Genomic DNA, 23,306 nt, shown 5'->3' on the forward strand with positions numbered 1-23,306 from the left:
CATAATTTTTTAAAATTTTTATTCCTGCATACCAGGTACTGTTGCTTTAGCAAGAAATAAGCAGTCAAAAATCAATCCCTTCATGATTTACTGCTGTGATATCAATTAACATTACTGGTAAGACCTTTCCCAAGGATTTCCAAGTGCAATGCTTTTCTTAGGATTACTTTTCTGAGGATTATTCTGCTATCAAAATACATCAATCTTCTAATTTAGGATCATGTAGTGCTTTCCTGGCAAGGGTAGAAAGCAGTATTTGTTGAGGAAAACACTAATAGTTCTTGATTATTTTTTTTAAATGTTAACCAGAACAGAAGGTAGTAGAACAGTGAAGGCATTAACAAGTCTCTTAGGCCTTTATTTCACAAGTATATTATGAATATCAGAAATTTACAAAGTACAGAAACCTAGAGACCAAATTTTGTCTCTATTTTATTACCAATGTTTGTGTCCTTCTGTAAACAAACATAGGTAGGTATATTGTTTTAACCTGAAAAGTACACTATCACTGAATCATTTCTATATTAATATTTCTTAAAACAATCTAGTTAGACTAAATTTTGTTTTTGATTTGTTAGATTTTGGGGGGCTCAAGTTTGGTAAACAAAAAAAGCTCTCAAAATATTTGTAACTTAACTAAAATGTAGAGATTACCAAACAAAAGTATTCTTCTTATCCGTCCTTTCAGAATTTGAAAGAACAAATATTATTCAATTTCTATTTACGTAACCCAAAGATAGTTTCAATGTAAAAGTTATTTTCATAGATTTTTTTATTCTGAATTTGGTACTTGAGTTAGGGAAAGACAAAAATCAATAAAACTTTTCAAAGAAGAAAAGATAAGAACATAAGTCTTAAGTTTATAAAGAAAAGATGGAGATTGTATTTTAAAATTCAACAATAAATATTAATTGTATTTCAAAACAGTATTTTTCTTAAACAATAAACTTATATTTTAAAAGGTTTAAGATTATATAAAAAACACAATAAAACAAGAGAGTATGTTGGTGATAAAAGGACAACTGGGCACAGAATATTTGGTCATTTTAAACTGAAGAAAATTAAAAGTTTATTTTTATTTTTATTTATATAATCTAAGAAAAATTGCAATAAAATGTCTTTATACTTTTTTCTTTCTTACAAACACTAACACAGATAATATAATTTAACCAAGTGTATTATTTTAACATATTTCATTGCTCCCATCGAACTTACCTACTTACACACATTAGACAGAAGGATAATAAAGTTTATTTAATGTAGCTCTTCATTTTTTATCCCCCCTTTTTTTAATATCTCTGCATGAACTGAAACTTTTTCCTTTAACAACATTTCCTTTAAAATGTCTCCTTGATAAACAGAAAGATATCTATGATCTTTCATAAACATCAGCTGTATTTTTATACATCTTATTTTACATTTATTCTAAAAAAGAGAACATTGATATTAATGTAAATCAACGACACTTATGCATCCTTCTTTAACCTTTTAACTGAAGTCTATTAAAATTTTGTTGTACAGAGATAGAATATTATTATCTATTTTTTATATTACATTAAAACCATAAAGCTAATCAAAGATCTGGAAATTGCAAAATAAAGTTCACATGTTAAGTGTCTATCATTTGTAATATTGTAAGAATTTTAAAAGATTAACTTCTTGTTTTTACTTCCAGTATTCAAATTTATTTAAATAGACATAATTTTATGTTTTTGCAATATTAAACAATTATAGGATGAATTACAATTTTCCTGATCATTAAGACCAATGTAAGAAATTTACAAAGTTAAGTCATGGAAAATGAACCCTAACCTTGTACAAACTAAAATACTGTAGTCTTGTACTATATTAAATTAAAATACTTCATGCTTTGGTAAAATTAAGAAGGAGATATAAATATTTTCTTGAAACCATTTAAATAAGCTTAAAATATACAAATATTCATACTGATAAAAATCTTCCATAAACTTTTTTCTAATATAATTTAGAAATCTTGAAATTGAAAAATCTAATTTTAAAGAATATTTAGATCATATTTTAAAACTGAGTGTCCTGCTTTTCCCTTTTACTATGCAATATAGTTAACAAGGCCGATAACATAGCACCTTATTTTTCTTTTGTAGAGCTGTTTCTTCATAAGAACCAATAAAGTAGAAGAAAAGACAGGTGTTTCTTTTTACCATTGGAAATTCTTGAATTCTTTAATTCCAAATATATACAAACCTTGAACATATCAAAATTGTTTGTAAAAGCCTATTGTAAAAGCTCACACCATTACACTCTAGGAAATGTTATCCTATAATTTGTCCCCTTTTGTGTTAGATCTATTTTCTACAGCAGATATTCTTAGAATATGTACATTTCTATGATGAATTAATTACCGAAGTGAAGAGGAAAATAAGAGGAGAGGAAGAAAAAAAAATGGAAATTAGAGTGCACCAGCCACAGACAGACATAAAGTTCAGTGTAGAGGCTAATTGTGTTCTCTTTACAAGACAGGAAGAAGGAATCTCTGAAGCAAAATTAATTTTGATGAACGAGAGAGAGAGACTGTCACTGTAGCTTGTTTAAACAATAATTTGGGTCCTTCACAATTCCATCAAGATTTCATGATTAAAATTTGGTACTTATTAATACTTGCAGTACAGAAAAAGATGGAGGGAGGTCTTCTTATTAAACAAAGTAATCTCTTTTATATAAACAAGATTTTATTTCCCTGGAAGTTTTTTGTGCGTTGTTTTTTTTCCCCCACATTTTATTTCAAGGTGCATCTTGAATACACTATTTTGGTTATATTTAAAGTTCTCCAAAGTAACTACTGCAATTTTAAATTGTCCTTGGTGCAATCATGCCCTTTAGAAAGATAAATACAGGAAGGATAATACAAAAGCAAGTGCCAGGAGGTAACAAATTTACTAGCAGAAAATCCATTAGAGACTGGCTGACAATCAGTCAGAAGTAAAGTATCTCTTGTGCATATCTTTGATCCTCAACATTAAGGTCAAGATGCTTCTGCCTGCTGACCTGAGAAATCAGCAGATCCCCTGGCAGGTGGAATTTGTGGAGAGAAAATATCTTTAAAAGCCAGCTTTGTATCCATTAACAGGACTGAGGGAAAGTGTTGATGTTGTGTTGATTAATGACACAAGGCAAAGTTTGTCCCCGAAAAGATAATGTCTAAGGAGAGCTTTTAGTCTTCAAGTTCAGCTGGAAAGACATTTATCAGACCTCTGTGGATCTTGAACTTCCTCTAATAAACAAGGCAGTACCAACCAACAAATAAACAAAAAATAGAGAGGATGGTTAAATGCCCAAACAATGGTTTGTCAGTCCTTCAATAAGGAAAATGAGTATAAACAGATCAGATTTGCAAAGAGTTTTGAGTCCTTCATTCTTAATGAGGAAACAAACAAAAAAAGAATCTTGTAAGGCTCAATAAAATATTTAGAGTACAGATTCAATATTGACTTCCCTCAGTATCAGTGGCAAGTTTGCCTCTAGTAGGTTTAGACATAAGATGAGCACACTGCTTCTAAGATAAGGGTATTAGTCTGTGGTGACAAGAGTCTCAACAAAATCTCAGTGGAAGCTCCAGAATTATCAAAGCCCACCAACAGAGCTTATCAAGAACACACTTTTCTCTAGATTAAAAAAAAAAAGATTTATTTAGCTTGCTGAAGTAAAGAAAAATCACCCAAGGGGAACTTCCAGAGCAATTTAATTAGGAGAACAAGAGGTGTCTTCTTAAAGGATTTAGGGTTGTAAGGACTATTCTTAAGGAAAGTCAGGGTCAGTTCTACATCGATTGCTATAAAGAAGTGGGAGCAATTTGGCATCTCGCTATCTCAGTAATATAACAGGGTTCCCTAAGCCTTAGGGATATCCCCACATTTACCTGATGTTTCATCATATCAGTATATTCCCATGTTTCATTACGGCAAACCCGTATAATAGAAGGAAAAGAAACATTTTATTTTTCTTTATTCACAAAGTAAATGAACCTAACACTGAAAGGAAATCAATATAATTTTCTATTAGATCTGAAAATAAATGGTTTAAAATAGAAATAAAAGTTCATATTATTGTTACTTCTTTACAAATTGTATTTATGCTACGGCATCCTTGGGGCAAAGCTTGAGGTAGCAAGCTGACCATAGCCAACAACCTGTGGAGTTTTCTCCCTGCAAGGATAGGGTTGGCTGCAGGAGTGCTGCACTCCATCTATTTTCTGCCTGAAAGCAGGCATAGAGGGTAAAGAAAGGCCAGGAATATGGCACAGTGGAGAAAATATTTACAAGATAGTCATTTCAAATGATAGTAAAGGCAGAAAGTGTGGGTTCTTTCTGCTAATATAACTGTGAGTCTCTCAGAAAACATGGTTATGAATAACCACAGATGTATGGCTTCCATAACACTGTAGAAGAAAGTACATCTACATATTCATACAATATATTCTACTCTTTAATAATTATATATGAGATAGCAATGTATTTGATTTTTAACACATGGGATTTGTGCTGTTGGACTGCTATGACTTTTTTAAAGAAGTCACAAAGGAGGGAGGGTATAGCTCAGTGGTTGAATATGTGCTTAGCATGCACAGGGTCCTGGGTTCAATCCCCAGTACCTCCATTAAAAAAAAAATTAATACATAAATCAATCTAATTACCTCCCGCCCAAAAAAACAGAAGTCATGATATCCCTGTGTCCATATATTTAAATATCTATTTTAAGTTAGTGTAGTTAGGAATAGCTAAAATATGAAACTCAGAAAATACTGTGGTTAATTATGCTATTTCAAGATTCTAATATGCTGCTAATGCTGATTGGAGAGAAAAAAATAAATCACCCACTGCATATGCTCAGCAATAAATTTGGATATGTAAAATTATGACCATATTTTAGAGGTACTTTTACTTTAATACATCAACATTAAAACCTAAATACTTATGAAATTGTGTTTATCACAAACCAGGTCCTATCTAGAGAATATTAAAAATCAACTAAAGTCATAAGATTTCACTTTAAAGATCTCTAAATCAAAGCCAGACATACGAATTTAAATATTTTGTAAATAAAATATGCAAAAAAATTTAAGCCTGTGAGCCAAGTTTTAATCTGAAGCAACCCAAAATAAGCAAGATTACATCCTGAAAGTTTCCTGTAAATAAAATGCAGATGAATATATTACTCATAACTCAAAATAACAGTATTTCACTACTAGCCATTAATAAAGATTTTCAAGTTGTTTAGCAATAGAAATTAATGCAATTTATGCACAATAAGAAATATTTACTAACAGAAATATAAGAGCATTGAAATGATAATTTTCCCTTTACTATCTAGGTTCAAATATTTTAAATACATCTTATCTAGGTTAAAGTAGTTATTTTTTTCATCACTTTGCTATGTGAAATTTAATGCATTATGAAATATTAGACATAAACATATATAATGATCTACATGTAATCTCCTCCACATAGTGTCATCACCACATTACAAAGGTGTTTATGGTCATCCAAAATATATGATGCATCTATTGTTAATGGAAATAATACCTACCATTAGGTTTATAATACAACATAAGCCTAAATCACAGTATTTGAAATACTGGGTGTATAAAAATGTGTAATCTCTTTTATCATGGAAAAATAAACACATGCACACATTTGTGTAATTATATCAAGATATAGTTACATACCCATATGGAGATAAAAATATTTCAAACACTCCAAAATGCATGAGTTTCCTCCCCAAAGTAACTGATCAAATAGAAACCACAGAAAACAAAATCGAGAAGTAGAAGCACACAGAACACTGAGAGGGCCGGTTACTCGCAGATCTCCTGAAGGGCAACCTGAGTTCAAAAGCAATACAGTTCCTTTTGTTTGCAACAATGGGAGTGGGAACCTGACTTAGAAGAGCTGGCAGGGATAGCTTCCCTAGATCTTGCCTGGTTCAAAAGAGAGGAGCTACATTTGCATGAAGAAGTGTATCTTTATGTTAGTAGAGATAAACAGAACCTCTGGGTTTTGAAAATCAGCTGGTCTGAAAAACTATGATGCTTCTCATTTTTACCCACTTATGTCAGAAATTTCCAGCAAATATCACTTTCTGAAAACTCTAGATCACTTAAAGATAAATAAAAAGAAAGAAAAAAGTGGCATAGATCAATAAATACACTTTATAAATAAGTGAGGAAATTAACAGCAGAAACCTACTGACTGAGATGAAAAATTTACAAGAAACACATTGCCACCAAGTAAGAAAGAGGGTTCAAGCATTTTGTCAAGAATTGAATGTTTTTAAAAATAATAATTGCTTTATCATTAAAGCAATTTTATCATTAAAAACATAAACACATTACAAGATTTCAGGAAAGAAATCTGAAAACTAAATATGAGAAGACATGATATAATAAATAAAGGGATAAAATAAACCACATAAAATTGAAAATAAAAATATGGGGATTTTAATAGAGAACTGATGCTGTAGTAAATGTAGTGAGTAATACAGATGTATATAGAAATGAGAAAAGCTAAGAAAAATAAACATAAACCAAAAATAGTAAAAAAAACAAAGGGATTTACAGTTTCATTTTTAATTGAAGTATAATTTTTCTACATTAGTTTCATGTATACAATAGTGATTCGATATTTTCTACATTATAATCCATTTAAAGTTTTTGCAAAATAATGGCTATATTTCCCTGTGCTATGCAATATATCCTTGTTGCTTATTTATCTTATACATAGTAGCTTCTATCCCCTACCCCATCTTACCCCTACCCCCTTCCTTTGACCCATTGGTAACCACTAGTTTCTTCTCTATATCTGTGTCTGTTTCTGTTTTGTTACATACATTCATTGGTTTTACTTTTTAGATTCCACATATAAGTGATAACATGGAGCATTTGTCTTTCTCTGACTTGTTTTTATAATACCCTCTAGGTCCACTCATGCTATTACAAATGGCAAAATTTCATTCTTTTCATGGCTGAGCAATATTCCATTGTATATATACACATCACATCTTATTTACCCATTCATTTGTAAATGGACACTTATGTTACTTCCATATCTTGACAATTGTAAATAATGCTGCTATGAACTCTGGAGTGCCTGTATCTTTTTGAATTAGTGTTTTAGCTTTCTTCTCGTATATATACAGGAGTGGAATTGCTGGATCATATGGTAGTTTTGTTTTTAGTGTTTTGAGGAGCCTCCATACTATTTTCCATAGTGGTTGCACCAATCTACATTCCCACCAACAATGTACTAGGGTTTTCTTTTCTTTATATTCTCACCAACAATACTCATTTCCCATTCCAACAAACCTAAGGCACTTAAAAATAATGCTAAATCTATTCTGCCTCTGCTATAAATGGAACAATATAGTCTAGATGACAGCACATCTGTTTTCAAAATGCTTTACTGAGTATTTTAAGGCCACTACTGAGACCTACTGCTTAGGGGGAAAAAAAGATTCCTTTCAAAATATTACTGTTTGTTGACAATGCACCTGGTCACCCAGGAGCTCAGATGGAGATGTACAATGAGATTAATGTTGTTTTCATGCCCGCTAACATAACATCCATTCTTCAGCTCATGTGTTACCAAACTGAACTTGGTCCACTTGCCTGATGTATAACAAAGCCAATCTACTGACACTAGGTTGTGATGAAGGAAAGTACAGCATTTATTTGCATGGCACCAAACAAGGAGAAAGGGTAGCTAGTGCTCAAAAGACCCCAATTCCCAAATGGCTTTCAGACAAGGATTTTTAAAGGCAACATTAGGGGTGAGGGTTGCAGGATGCATGACCAGCTTGTGGATATTCTTCTGATTGGTTGATGATGAAGTAGCAGGATTATGTTTCAGGAATCTTAATTATCAACCTGATTCCAATCAGTCTGGGGTCTACATACTTGCAGTCAGCATGCAGTCACCATCCTCCACTGTGTGGAGGTTTTAGTTTCTACATAACAACTCAAAGATATGCATCACATTGTCACCTATATCCCTTCAGGAAGAACAAGGAGTCCAGTGACTCCACTGCTCAGCTATTATTGCTTTTCTTTCTTAACTGCTTTCTTTTGTTTCTGCATTTTCCATTTCTCTAATTATCAACTGTTTAAGTCTGCTCTTTGGAACATGGGGGAGGCCAAGGAGACTAAAACTTTTTCTACAAACAAGAAGCAGAGACACAGAGGAGCTTGCATCCAGGACTGCCTCAGGGTCCTGCTTGGTTTTGGCCCCCATTTTTTCTTTGATACTTCTCAATCATGAGGGGTAAGGGAATGATACAAGAAAGGAAATAAAGTTATATTAATATATATTAATATATTAATAAACAGGTTAATCATAAACTCAGCATGGAAACTCAGTTTTGGGGGGGATTATTTTCACATGGATCAAGGATTAATTTTGACCTTCAAATCTGATTGTTTTAAGAAATACATTTTTATACAGCTAAAGCTGCCATAGATAATGATTCCCCTGATAGATATGAGCAGATTAAATTGAAAAAATTCTGGAAAGATCCACCATTCTAGATTCCATTAAGGACATTTGTGAATAGAAAAAAAGTGTGATTCAATTAGTGGCCAGAGCTTCCACTTTGAGAAACTGGAAAACAAAGAGCAAATGAAACCTAAAGTAAGTAGAAGTAAGAGAGTAATAAAGGTCAGAGTGGAAATCAATGAAACATAAAAGACAAAAACCTACAGAGAAAATAAATGAAACCAAAAGTTGATTCTTTGAGAAGACCAATAAAATTGACAAACCATTAGCCAGCATAATAAAAATAAATAGATAAAAGAGAAACAGAGAAAACAAATTATAAATATCAAGCAAAAGATGCGACATTGTAAAGGGTCTACAGATTTGACTAGAACTATATCTATTAAAGAAATTGTACTTGTAATTAAAAACCTTCCCACACACACAAAAATAATTCTAGGATTATATGGTTTTACTGATAGACTACCAAATCTTTAGGGAAGAAATAGAACAATAATCAAATATCCAGAAAACTGAAAAAAAATAAAGAAATGTTTCCCAACTCTCTTTGAGGCCAATGATAAAGTCAAAGACCTCAGAAGAAAAGTAAACTAATGGCCAGTGTCCCTCTTAAACAAAGATGTAAAATTTGTAAAAGTTTTGTCAAATTGAATCCAACAACATTTTAACACCATAATACATCAAGACCAAGTGTATTTATCCCAAGAGTCCAATTTGGTTTTATATTTGAAAATCAATTAATGGAACTCATTATATTACCAATAGGCCAAACCAATAAACAAAGAAAAAGCTCTCAGCAAACCATGAAAAAGGAACTTACTCAACTTAATTGTGATCAATACTAATGCTACTATATGCTAATGTTACACTTAATTATGAAAGAATGAATATTTTCCTCCAAATCACAAATAAAGAAGAATTTCCACTCTCACAAATTCAGCAATATACTGGAGGTTCTAACAGGTTTAATGAGACAAAGGGAAAAAAATTGTGTTTCTAAAAGGGAATATATTCATAGATGATATTATTGTCTATGTAGAAACTCTGACATAATCTACTAAAAACTTTCTAAAATGAATGAATTAGTTAAGCAAAAATTCAAGATACAAGATCAATGTACAAAAATCAATCATATTACTTATTATAAGCAATAAGCAAATGTAACAAAATTAAAGTAAATACTGCATTAGTACAAACACATATGGAAAAATTTAGGGGTAAACCTGAAAAAACATACAAAAGATTTATACACTGAAATCTACAAAACAGTGCTGACTGCAATTAAAGAAGACCTAAATAGGTGGTGAGATACACTATGCTCAGACACTCAGTGTTGTTAAGATGTCAATTCTTTCAAATAGATTTATAATTTCAACACCATCTCATCAAAATTCCAGCAACCTTCATTGTAGAAATTGAAAAACTGATTCTAAAATTCATATGGAAATGCAAAGGACCTCGATTAGTCAAAACAACTTTGAAAAACAATGGAACTGGAGCAGTAACACTGTTTTCTAGACTCACTATACAGCTGCAACAATTAAGACAAAGCAGTATCAGCATAATGATAGACAACCCGGTTCATCAAGACCGTGGAGAATCGAGTAACAGGCCAGTATTACATGGAAAATTCATGTTCAACAGAAGTGCAAAGGCAATTCCAAGGAGAAGTTATCACTTTTCAACAAAGGGTACTAAAACAATTGGATATCCATATCTAGAAAAAAAATTTTTTTAATCTATACCACACAACAATGAACAAAAATTAACTGAAACTAGATCACAGACCTAACTATAAAACACAACACTATAAAATTTCTAGAAGAAAACATAGGAGAAAACCTTTCTGACTTTGGTTAGGCAAATATTTTAAATATTTTGCAGAGATATTTAGCACCAAAAGCATAATCCATAGAAGACTAAATTGATAAATTAGACCCAGAAGAATTAAAATCTTCTGCTCTTACAAGATACTGTTAAAAGAATGAAAAGACGAGTCACAGATAAAGAGAAAATATTTGAAAATTATATATCTGATAAAGGTCTTTTATCCAAAATACATCAATCTTTTCAAATGCAATAATAAATAAAAGCTTTTAAACCAGTAAATGTTGTGAACACATGCTTAACCAAAGAAGATATAAAGATAATAAATAAACACACGAAGTATCATTAGGGAAATAGAAACTAAAACCACAATGTAAAACTACACACATCTGTTAAAATGGCTAAAATAAAAAAATATATATTTAATGCTATAATGATATGGAGGACATAGATTCTTCTAATTTTGCCTGTATGAATGAAACGAAGTCCTACCACTTTAGAAAAGAATTTAACAGTTTCTTATAAAGTTAAACATAAACTTACCGCATAACTCAGCCATCCCATTCTCAGTGCGTTGTTAATTTACGCTCACACAAAAGCCTTGACCTGAATGTTGATAGCAGTTCTATTGATAATCACCAAAACCTATAAACAAGCAAGATGGATAAAACCGTGATATGTACATGTAATGGAATATTAGTCAGCAATAAAAAGTAATGAGCTTTTAACACATAAAACAGATGAATCACTAAATAATTATGTTTAGTGAAAGAGGATGGACAAAAGTAAATATTCACTTTGTGGTTTCATTTATATAAAATTCTATAAATTTCAAACTAATCTATCATGACAGACAGAAGATCAGTGGTTGTGTGGAGTAGGAGATGGAGGAGCATTGGGAAGAATTTACAAAGGGGCATAAGAACTTCCAAGGATGATTGATATGGTTGTTATATTCATTGTAGTGTTGTTTTCACAGGTGTCTACATCTATCAAAATGTATCATATGGTACACTTCCAATACATGCAGTTCACTGCATGTAAATCACACTTCACTAAAATTTTTTTTTAATTAAAAATATTCAAAACAGCTATTGCTCAGGCAGCACCACTTGACTCATTTAATTCAGTTACTCAAGTGGTTTTACAAGTGTCTATAGCTAAATACAGACAGAGATTATTGAATTTTTGGACAACACTGCCTGATACAGGTCCTCAATGGATACCTTTTAAAAGACAATTGGTAGCTTGCTACCAGGTATTAGTTAAGATTATACTATAGACATATATCAGGTCTGAACATATGTTCAGCCCCAACATAGCTATCATGTCTTTGGTAATGCTAGAGCAACATAAGGATACAAAAAGACCTGCTCAGCAGATCTTACTCAATAAGCAAAAATGATATAATCAGGAAAATGCACTGTAAGGGTCCAGATGAGTTCAGGGAGTTGAAACCACACATATATAGTATGCTTCTCTGCCTGTATGTTTAATGACAGATCCCTCCAAGGATCTTCCCACAGCCACTGCTAGCTGGTTTGAATTCTGTTGATTCTTTCCAAACCAAAGGAAAACAAGATGTATGCTTTTTTGTTTTTTTGTTTTTGTTTTTGTTTTCTTGCTATTTGAAAATGAGATATAAAATATCCTACAGATTGTAAAACTCTGGGAAAGGAAGGTAACACGCCTAGTGGAAGAGAATAAGGGCAACTTCACACCATCAGTGGAGCTGGGAGCTACTGTTCAGAAATTCAAGTTAGGCTAGTGTCCTTGCGGCAGGGGGGAAGTTAGACATTTATAGATCCTAAAGCCATAACTAGGCTAGTAATATGGTTAAAGAAATGGGCCCTATATGATTATGCAATAAGAGACTCTCCATATGCATACACTCAATTTAGGGAATATTTATGGAAATTTAGAGAGAAATTGAGGTGACTCATGAAGATTCATCAATAAAACCTGGTAGCCAGCTCGGAGATGGACTGGAATACTTAAACTACTGCTTAAGTAAGATCCCTAGAAGTCGGTTCAGATCTGGGTTCATGAAAGAAGTGAATTTAAATGCAAAGTTGGGTCAAATGATTACACATTTGCTTCCACATGTTCAAGTAACAAATGTGGGGTAACTGAGTACTTTCTTATCAGTGGGAAAGAAATTGCCTGAATACAGCCTTAGACAAAATTCCCAGAGGAAAAGTATCTGCTACTAGCTGGCAAGGAGGCTACATTGGACCCTGCTAGTAGCCCTGAGGGGGTTACAACTGGGTGTTGACTTGAATTGACAGCTATTCTGTTCTAGGTTTTCCTTATTCTGTAACAGAATCAACTGTAGTGAGCATAATTAAAGGACTGTAGCTGCAAATGGTCTATCAGTTTGCTCACAAGCATGTATTTCCCGTGATCAAAGTATGTACTTTATTGTTACTAGAATACGAAATCAAGTGTACACAGGCAAGGTAACACACTATTACATAGAAATACCACAGTCCTTATCACCTGCAGAACATTGGCCCAATTGGTCTCACTAAATACGAAAGAGACAATTAAATATTCGCGATTTAAAGTAAGTGGTAGAAAAGGCTTGAATGGCTGCCTAAATGCATGTTTTCACAAATGAAAGGCAGTATAGATAAGATTCCACTGGAAATGTTTTTAGAATTTCGGGTGACAGGGTGGGGAAAGCTACATCCACACAATACAACTTTATAAACTTTCCACCTCCCAACACTTTTTTAATATCATATGATTTATCAACATTAGAGAGAGATACCAATCTAAAGGACATGGCATCCATACTACTAAATTTGACTGATGCATGTATAGCTAGGGGATATCAGGGTAGATTACAACTTCTCCATGTAGTTATATAGTTAGAAATATATTTGACTATGGCCATGTTACTAAGTGGCAGGATCATGACTCCAATTACTTTCCTATTATCTTATATATCTTCCTAAGATCAGGCTGAAGAGGAAGCCCTGATGAAAATGATGCACCTGTCTGTTCTCTAAGCAAGCAAATGCCACCAGGGGAGGAAGGGTATGGGCTAAAACAGGTAATAAGTAGACATGGAAAGAGACTGTAGTGAGTGGGAAGAAGGCACAAAAGCTAGATTATAAACATTTGGGAAATAGAAGGAATGTAGTAACTTTATTTCAATGACAGTGTCCCTGAGCAAGAAAATAACACCCTTAGGCATTTCTCCCAATCTGTTGTTGATGGACAGTGGATGCTGACAAAAAGGAAATAGGACTCCTGAAGATTTACAGCCTCAGCCTAAAGACAATCTGAATAATCTGAAGAAAAGATTTGACACAGAATCCTCTGTTAACTCAACTGATAGGCAATTCAGACTTATTATTTGCTTTATAATTTCTGGGCTATATTTACTAATTTGTTTCTTTTTCTAATAATCTAGGAGGGAGATTACCTTTGATTTGCACAGGGTAGAAACTGCTGAATAGCCAGTCACCTATAGCTCGTGTGAGTATGAATCAAGATGACACATCGCTAAGATAGCTGTCTGTGCATGACGGGTAGCAGATTGCAACCACATACCTGAAATAGATTTGATTTGCTCTTTCATCTACACTGAATATAAATTGGATGGAATGCCTTTAAAGAAAGTGGCAGTGGAACCTGATTAGTTTGAAGGCAGACACAGGGTGGTATGATTGCCTCATTCCACCAATGACTGTCCTTTTGATACTTCGGAGAAGACACTTCTCAGAGGATGTATGGCACGTTGAGTTTAGAGGTGGAATATGACCAGTTGATGGTTTCATGAAGCACACAATATTTTGGTTCATATTGTATACTTAACCGGTACCTATGCCATAAATGCCAAATGTAATCAGTATATGAGGTAATTTAGCCCTACCAAGTTTGATGTAATCGGGGAATTATATGATCCAGTTTAGAATTACTCAGTTAAATAAATCAGTATCATTTTAAAAAATATGTGCTAACACTTATTTACGATACCATCTGAAAGACAACACCCTGAAAGTCTGTGGTGCTAGTTTACAAAATATGCACTAAGCTTTGAGGTGGTGACCACTCTACATGGGTCTATTTTTCCTACAGTCAGAATACTTAGATCTGGGAATCAAGGTGCAGAAATGGCCCTTCTCACTAATATGCCTAAAGATCCACTGACATAATTTTCTTATTCCTCTCCCTGAAACTTTAGGTCTGCCTGAGAATGTTTCCACAACATGATGTAATATTCACATTGAACTGGAAGGTGAAATTTACTACTTGGCTACTTTGGGCATCTCATGCCAATGAAACAGGATAGAGAAAGGAGCTGCTATAATGGCTGTGGTGATAGATTCCAAGCACCAAGTGGAAATTGGCTTTCAGCCTGCCAGGCAATGAGAACAGGAAGTACTATGTGTGGAATACAGAGAATTTCCTGGATGTCTCCAGATAGCCAGTCACCAACAGTCTCCAGTTTTGTGGGGGTTAGGTACTTATTTAAAAAGGGAGGCTGGGAATCCTGCAACACTGAATATAGGTAGAGAGAAAAACAGAAAAGAAAAGAAACATTTTGCTTGTAATTCTACCCAAGAATAATGAAGGTTAACTGGGGGCAAAATGGATTTCTTATACTTAACTTTAAATTTTGAAGTACAATTTGTCCTTAGAACACAAGCAACAATTTCAGTATAGGATAGTGTTAAAGGGCCTGGTCTTGGCATTAAATGTAGGGCTTCTAAATTTTATATTGTATATGTTATTGAACCTATTTTTTTTAACATTTTTGTCCCTGCACTATTTAATTTGTATAATACCTTATATATTTGTTGTCAAGGTTAAAAAAGATAATACAAAGCGTTTATCCCAGTATCTAAGACAGTTACTTAGAAAATAATAGTTTTTATGCATATGACAACATATTATCAGATGATCATTAACTTGAATGTGGAATCTAAAATACTACAGATGGAAGGAGATAATGACAATTCATTTCGACTTTTTAAAATTGAAGTACAGTTGATTTAAATTTTACAGAAGAGAAAATTGACCCAGAGGGAGAGATAAATAACTCTGGCTAAGGTCAGAGTACTAGAAAATGTGTAAAAGTTTTGAAAATCAATTATTAAGGAATAAATAGCACCTTTATGAAATTTGTAGGCAGAAATTTATAAGCAGAAAATAAACATTTTAAAATCACAGTAGTAAGGTTAATTTCCAGCCACAAATATCAAAAATCTGATAAATCGATATATTCTCATCAGAAACTCGTTTGGCATACAAAAATTAAAAATGAGATTGTTTGCTGAACTTGAATCCATGAGTCTGGAAAACAGCCATCGGCTTGTGAGTTAACATTTTTATTTTAAATTAAAGGGATTCTTAGGCAAGTTTGATGAGTAAAGTAGTCACAGATATAATATTTATCAATGATTACTTACTTTTAACCTATCTTTGTGTAAGTTTAAAAATATAACTCTGTGTGTGTGTGTGTGTGTGTGTGTGTGTGTGTGTGTGTGTGTTGAGGGAGTGGCATTTGTGTGTGCTTGCATTCCTCCTGGGAATAAGATAGAAAGCTGCGTAAGTAGGTATTTTTAAAGAATACAATTATGTAATTCCAAAATGTAAATTAGAAAAGGTACCCTATTTCTTTCCTGAAACAGCCTGGATCACTGACATTTATATTGAACTACTATATCTTACATAATCCTATGATAATCCCTGGCTGATTAGAATGTTTTATCATATATAGAAACTAATGTTAGAATTTGGGGAAGAAATATAATTAGAACTGAACAAGAGAAACAGTCTTTGGCTTAAAATCCAAAAAAAGAATTTCATACTCAGAAAAATAATAACACAAACTAATACTCTATTAGATTAATATTAGAATAAAGTAATTAAAATTAATGTAAAAATAAGGTGCACTTATAGGCACAAGATGCATTGCTTATAGTTAAAATAGCCCTAAATACAGAGCAAACTTCACAAACCTTGCTCAAAATTAAGAAATAAAACTTTAAAAGAACAAGACTCATCAAAGCTCAACACAGACTTTTTTGTTTGATTTTTCTTGCCTCAAGGACTATCCAGGAAGATATTCAAGCTTTTTGGCATATGAGTATTTGCCTATGTCATTCTTTTAAAAGGAAAATTGACTGCCTCAGCTTCTTACCCTGGAAACACCTTCAAAATAAGCTGTGAAACCTACATCTTAATTTAGTCTTTGTAATAGAACCATTATTGGTGGTAGAAAAAGTCACAGGGTGATTTATTAAAGACCATTGACTCTCTCTTGCTTTCTTATGAATTCTTTAGCTGTTCTGTTTGAGTTTAAAAGTTTAAATATAATAGAACTTCTAATCTATGATTTTTGGTATTGGACTTCTTGAAATAAGCCCTACTTCTCATTACCAGTTGAGGTATTGATCTTCTAAAGGGCAGATCTACATGCCCTCTCTACCCGATTTCAAAAGCCCAGTGCTGTTGCTGCTCTCTTGAAGTCAGACAAATCTTTGCTTAAGGGAGTCAACAAATCTTTGTTTAAGGGAGTCTATTTATGTCTTAAATAAAATTTCCTCTGCATTTATGCTGATAACACTTCACTGCAGAAAAATAGCATAGGGCATTTACTTTTGAAAAGTCCTTTTCTCCAGCTTCCAAATGTCTATTTTTTTGTTGCCCCACTTCACATTGATAAAATACAGCTTTAAATCTAGGTAGATGTAAGTTTATGTGATAAAACACATAGAATACTTTGGTGAAGCTTAATTTTTAAAATATTTATCTCAATCTGATCTTTTCTACTGGTCCTTAATAAGTGGAAACCCCCACACACATCAGTTCTTGCAGAAGGAGGCAGAAAGCAGACAGTTCTGAGTACTAAATTCAATCAAACAAAAAAATTTTCAAACAACTAAAAACAGCAGTAAAAAATCAAAAGTCACTACAAAGTAATGCAGTGACAAGAATCAATGCCTATTCACTGTAAAGATTTCACATTAGATTGCACATTTCCAGAGGCCACTGCAATAAGGCAAGAAATGAATAAATCTTAATCAAAGTCAAGGTGATGGAAAAGTGGACAGAACTGACAAATATTTAGAAGGTGGTAAAATCAGAAGGACTTGGCAAGTTTGAATGAATATTATAAATTAAAAAGGGAGGAATAAATGATAAAGAGGCTTCTAAGTTATAACCATTAAAATGAGGTCATGCATAGGGATGACAGACAAACTGTCATAGCACCAAGGAACGCAGATATAAAACAGAGGTTATTAGGGGAAACTTGCAATCACATAATAGTAGAACAAATGCAAACCTACAAATACTCATTATCCTTCATCTTAAGCAGGCAAATAGCCTGCATGTACCATGACCTAATTTTGTCTCTATTTCTGGGATTTCTATTGGATACCCAAAGTGTTTAACAAATTTCTTAACCCTATCTCTCTTATTTTCCATGTTTTTCTTCCTTTTGTAAGGAAATATTTTCAACTTTACCTTCTAAAAATTGTATCATTTTTTTAAATGTTCCGCTTTAGTACTTTTAATTCAAATAACCTCCATTTTGTTCTCTGAGTACTTCTTTCCATTAAAATATCTTTCTCATCTTTCTGAGGAAATTTGATCTTCCAAGCTTATGTTTTCCTGCAGGTGTATTTCAGTATCAGATTTTATTTTACTTCATCTTTAAATATCAGATTTTATTTTTAGGCGTTTCCCTCAAACATTTGAGGATTCATGCCTGTACACTCATGTTTAAGAAGGAGGCACTAAAATGTTGAGAGAAGCTTAGCACTTTTAGGCAAGGCTTATCAAGTAAATACTTCAAATTGATAATCTGGCAGCATTTTCAGAGATTTATTTCAGGAGAGTTACAATACTCAGAAAAAAATCTTCTTATCCCCTGCCCTGAGGATATAAACCTGGCTGCCAATAAGAGATGAAGCCCAAAAAGGATACACTGGAGTGCTAGCCACGTGCTGTGGTGCTGACTGTGTCTCTGCTGTAACAGGGAGTCTCCATTAACATTTCACCAAGCTCCACTGTGAGGGTGAAATGAATCTCTCCCCTGTTAAAACAAACTTCCCTCCCTACATAATAAAGCTCTCTGTTTCTTTTGATGATGCCAATGAATCTAACTCCTTTTTTCTTTAGAAATGAGTCCTGCGCCATGAAATGCAATTGTTCTACATCTGTTATTATTAGATTAGAATGCAGCTACTGCCTTTAAAAAATATTAAACTAAACTGATCCTTAAATTAAGAGAGAGAAAGAAAGAGAGAAAGGGAGAGAGAGGGAGGGAGGTGAGAAGGGGCCTGGATTTTGTCAGTGGTTATGTGGGTTTTCAACCTTATCCGTTTGTTTGAAGTTAAGATATTCCTGGGTGCATCTAAAGTTAGATGTTCTCCTGAAGTTAAAATACCTGGGTGCACTCTGTACAGATGCCTGTGGACCACTCTTTCCAAAGACCAAATTTTCAGTTTTCACCTAGTGTAAATGAGACTGAAAATTCACCCCTTAAAAAAAAAAAAAAAAAGCCCACCCATTCAACAAACTCATTTGCTTTCAAGCCAACTGTATCCTATTATTTAGACTTACCAGTTTCTGAGATTTTTATGACTTCTGCAGTGAAAATCATGTTGCTTTTGCACTTCTTCTGCTACAGTTCAAGTATTATGTTTTTCAAATTTCCTGAATTATTTTCCACTAATCCATGCACTTTTCAGTATCTAAAATTATGTTCCTATAGATTCCTTTTTTATTATTTTTGTACTTAAGAATGCATTATTTATTTATATGAACATTTTACTGTCATTTTAGTAAAATTTTAAGAAGAAATTGGGGCAAATGCATGTGCTTAATTTGCCATCTTTGAAAGGAAGCCAATCCAATTGTTTATTGGATTTTAAATCTCAGTTTTGTTTTTTTTTTAAATGATGTTTAGATCAGTATCATGGCAGTGTGAGTTTTTCCTTTTTTCTCTCTCCTTTGACTTACAGCTAATCTGGCATCCATAACTGGAAAAAATAAGCCTCTGCATGGTACACCAGGACACCTGAGAGATCTATCGATGTGTGTACCCAAAAGTAGGTGGATTGGACTGCGGAGGAGGCAGCTAGGTGAGGGAAGCAGCAGTAAAGCCAACAGCGGCAGAGGCAGTGATAGCAAAAAAGGCAGTGGCTGGTCCAGCAGAAAGCCAGCAGACCTTTATAGTAGAGGAGGCAGTGAGTGACAATATGCCCCGCCACATGCACTGGAGGGATCAGTTCCTCCCTCTGAAGAGATGGCATTGACCTGGGGGAAGGAAAGGAAAGAGAAGTAGGCAGACAAAGAAAACTGAAGAAAACTGTCTCCTTCTGTCTGTCCAGGAGGCAAGACATGGACCTCTGGGACCCCTCAATTGAGGATCTCCCTAGCAAGCCAGTGGGCATATCCAAAGCCCAAGTGCTAAGTACACAACTTTCCCCTTCTTTGCCACTGCCCTTTGCTTTTTTTTTTTTTCCCTAATGTGTGTCCTCCCAATCTTGGAGGCAAGTAAGTGCCCATAAGGGAAACCAAAAACTGTGCTATAATGTCACCTTCTGCTAAACAAAGGAAGGCCCCTAACTACCAATCTGTTGAACTTTTAGAATCAAAGTACACAAATCCTTGCCTAAATAAGAAAGGTGTTTGCTACTTCAAATGCAGAGACAGAGGCACTTCTCATTAAACACCATGAAAAATTACTGTAATACGGTATCACAAAAAGAAAATGACAGTTTTTTAGCAGTCAAACCCCAATACATGGAATATTGTGATATGATAAAAAAAATTTAAATAGCTGTTATGAAGAAATTCAATGAGCTATAAGAAAATTTAAAAGGCAATACAATCATCTCAGGAACAAACTTATAAAAGTACTTTACCAAGGAGACTGAAATTCTAAAAAAGAACCAAACAGAAATTCTGGAGCTGAAGTACTCGAAAATGAGATAATGTATTAGAATACACTGCAAATAAAGCAGAACATGTGGAAGAGAGAATTAGTGAGTTCAAGGATAGAAATATAAAAATGATTAAGGGGGAAGAGGAGAGAACTAAAAAAAAGTAAAGAAATCCTATAAGAACTATCTGACTCCATTAGAAAAGCCAACATAATATTAATGGGTACCCCAGAAGGAGAAGAGAGGGAGAAAGGAACAGAGAGAATATTTAAAGAAACAATACCTGGGAAATTCCCAAACCCGGTAAAGAACTGGATATACAAGTCTGCAAAGTTCATAGAATACATTATCTTCTCAACACAAAAAGACTTTCTTCAGGACACATTTTACAAGAAGAGGAAGAATTTTAAAGATAGCTTAGGAGCTGGGGGTAGACAGTAACCTACAAAGTTACCCTCATTAGGCTATCAGCAGATTTCTCAAAAGAAATTCTGCAGGCCAAGACACTGAAAGATTAAGACTGTCAGCCAAGAATACACTATCCAGCAAAGTTATCTTCAGATAGGAAGGAGAAATAAAGGCTTTTCCATATAAACAAAAGCTGAGGGAGTTCATCACCATTAGATCTGCCTTACAAGAAATGTTGAAAGAAGCTCTTCAAGCTGAAACAAAAAGACAAAAGTACACAAAACTCTGACTAAGGTGATAAACAGTCAGAATTAGAACATTGTAACTCATTCTTAAAATAGTACGTTAAACTCAACTGTAGCTAAATGTTAAGGAAAAAAGCATTAAAAATAACTGTAGCTATTACCACTTGCAAACAAAAATCACAACATAAAAAGACAATTTGAGATATCAAAAACATAAAAGGGGAAAAATAAAAATATGGAACTTATAAGAAAATGAAGATAAAATTGCTGTCAGCAGAACATAGACTATTTTATGTGATGTTTTATGTAAACCTCATGGTAACCACAAAACAAAGATCTAGAGCAAAGATGTGAAACATAAAGAAAGGGGAAACTGAGCAAAAACCATGGAAAGCCACCAATTTACAAAGGTGGAAACAAGGAAAAAGAAACAATGAGAGATAAAATAATCAAAAGGCAAAAGATAAAAAGGCAGTAGCAAATCCCAACGTAAATGGATTGAACTCATCAATCAAAAAGTGCAAGCATGCTGGATGGAATATATACACAACATTTTATTCAATAGCAGCAGAATACACATTCTTCTCAAGTGCACGTGAAACATTCTCCAGAATAGGTTATATAATAGGCCATAGATCAAATTTCGCAAATTTGAGAAGACTGAAATCATACCAACTGTCTTCTCTGACCACCATGATGTGAAGCTAGCAATCAACAATAAGATGACAGTAAGAAGATCTACAAATATGTGGAAACTAAACCATGCACTTTTAAACAACGAGTGGGTCAAAGGACTCAAAATGGAAATTAAAAATTACCTCAAAACAAATGAAAATGAAAAAAAACAGCATATCAAATATTGTGAGATGCAGCAAAATTAGTTCTGAGAGGAAAGTTTATAGCAATAAATGCATATATCACTAAATTAGAAAGCTCTCATATAAACAACTTTACAACTCAAGAAACTAGAAAATTAGCTGAAGAAAGGAAATAATAAAAATCAGAGTGGAAATAAATAAATAGAAATAAATAAATAAAATAGAAACTAGAAAAACATGAAGAAGTATCAACATAAGTAAGAGTAGATTCTCTGAAAAGATAAACAGAACTGGCAAACCTTTAGTTACACTAAGAAAAAAGAAAGAAGAGTCAAGTATATAAAACTAGAAATGAAAGAGGAGACATTACAACCGATGTTACAAAAGACATAAAATCATAAGAGACTTCTGTGAGCAATTATATGCCAGAAGCAATTATATGCCAGAGCAAATTACATACCCAGAAAAAATAGATACATCTTTAGAAGCACATACCCAACCAGGGCTGAGTCAGAAAGAAATAGAAAATCTGAACAGACTAACAATGAATCAAGAGATTGAGTCAGTTAAAAAAAAGTAAATAAATAAAACCTCCCAGTACAGAAAATTCTTGGGCCAGATAACTTCACTGGTGAATTCTACTAAACATTTAAAAAATTAACACCAGTTCCCCTCAAACACTTCCAAAATATTGAGGAGGGAACATTTTCAAACTCATTCTACGAATCCAGCATTACTTTGATATGAAAACCAGAAAAGGTACCACAAGAAAACTATACACCAGTATGCATGAAGAATATAGATGCAAAATTTCTCAACAAAATATTAGCAAATTAAATTCAAGAACACATTAAAAGAATTATACATCATAACAATCTGGGATTTAACCCTGGGGTGCAAGGATGATTCAACATCTGCAAATGAATAAATGTAATGTATCACATTAATAAAATGAGATAAAAACCACATGACCATCTCAATAGATGCAGAAAAACATCTGACAAAAATCAACATCCTTTCATGATAAAAACCTCTAATAGACCGGGTATAGAAGGAATATACCTCAACATAATAAAGGTCATATACAACAGTCTTACACTAACATTATATCCAGTTAAGAGAAATTGAAATTGTTTCCCCTAAGATCAGGAACAAGGATGCCCTCTTTCACCATTTCTATATAATATGGTACTAGTAGTATTAGCTACAGCAATTAGGGAAAACAAGAAAACAAAATTTAAATTGAAAACAAAAAGTAAAATTATAATTATTTGCAGATGATACCATCGGAAAATCCCAAATGATCAATCTAAAAACTGTTGGAATTAATCAACAATTTCAGTAAAGTGGCAGGATACAAAATTAACATACAGAAGTCAACTGCATTCCTTTAAACTAATGATGAAACAGCAGAAAAAGAAATAAAGAAAACCATCCCATTCACAATAGCATCAAAAACAATAAAACACTTAGAAATAAATTTAACCAACGAAGTGAAATATCTGTACAATGAAAACTACAAGGCTTTACCAAAAGAAATCAAAGACACAAACATATGGAAAGATATCCCATGTT

At 33.2% G+C, this 23,306-nt stretch overlaps 1 long non-coding RNA gene across 9 annotated transcripts in view; it reads right to left on the reverse strand.

Annotated features, from left to right (window-relative positions):
- Positions 1-23,306, reverse strand: part of LOC116280595 (uncharacterized) — a 559,775-nt gene that overhangs the window by 240,468 nt on the left and 296,001 nt on the right. For all 9 annotated transcript variants that reach the window (XR_012072737.1, XR_012072734.1, XR_012072735.1 and 6 more), the window contains one exon: positions 10,893-10,994. This is a non-coding gene — a long non-coding RNA (uncharacterized lncRNA). The remainder of the gene's footprint in view (positions 1-10,892; positions 10,995-23,306) is intronic.

This window comes from Vicugna pacos, chromosome 5, assembly GCF_048564905.1.
Source record: "Vicugna pacos chromosome 5, VicPac4, whole genome shotgun sequence".
Classification (NCBI taxonomy): Eukaryota; Metazoa; Chordata; class Mammalia; order Artiodactyla; family Camelidae; genus Vicugna; species Vicugna pacos.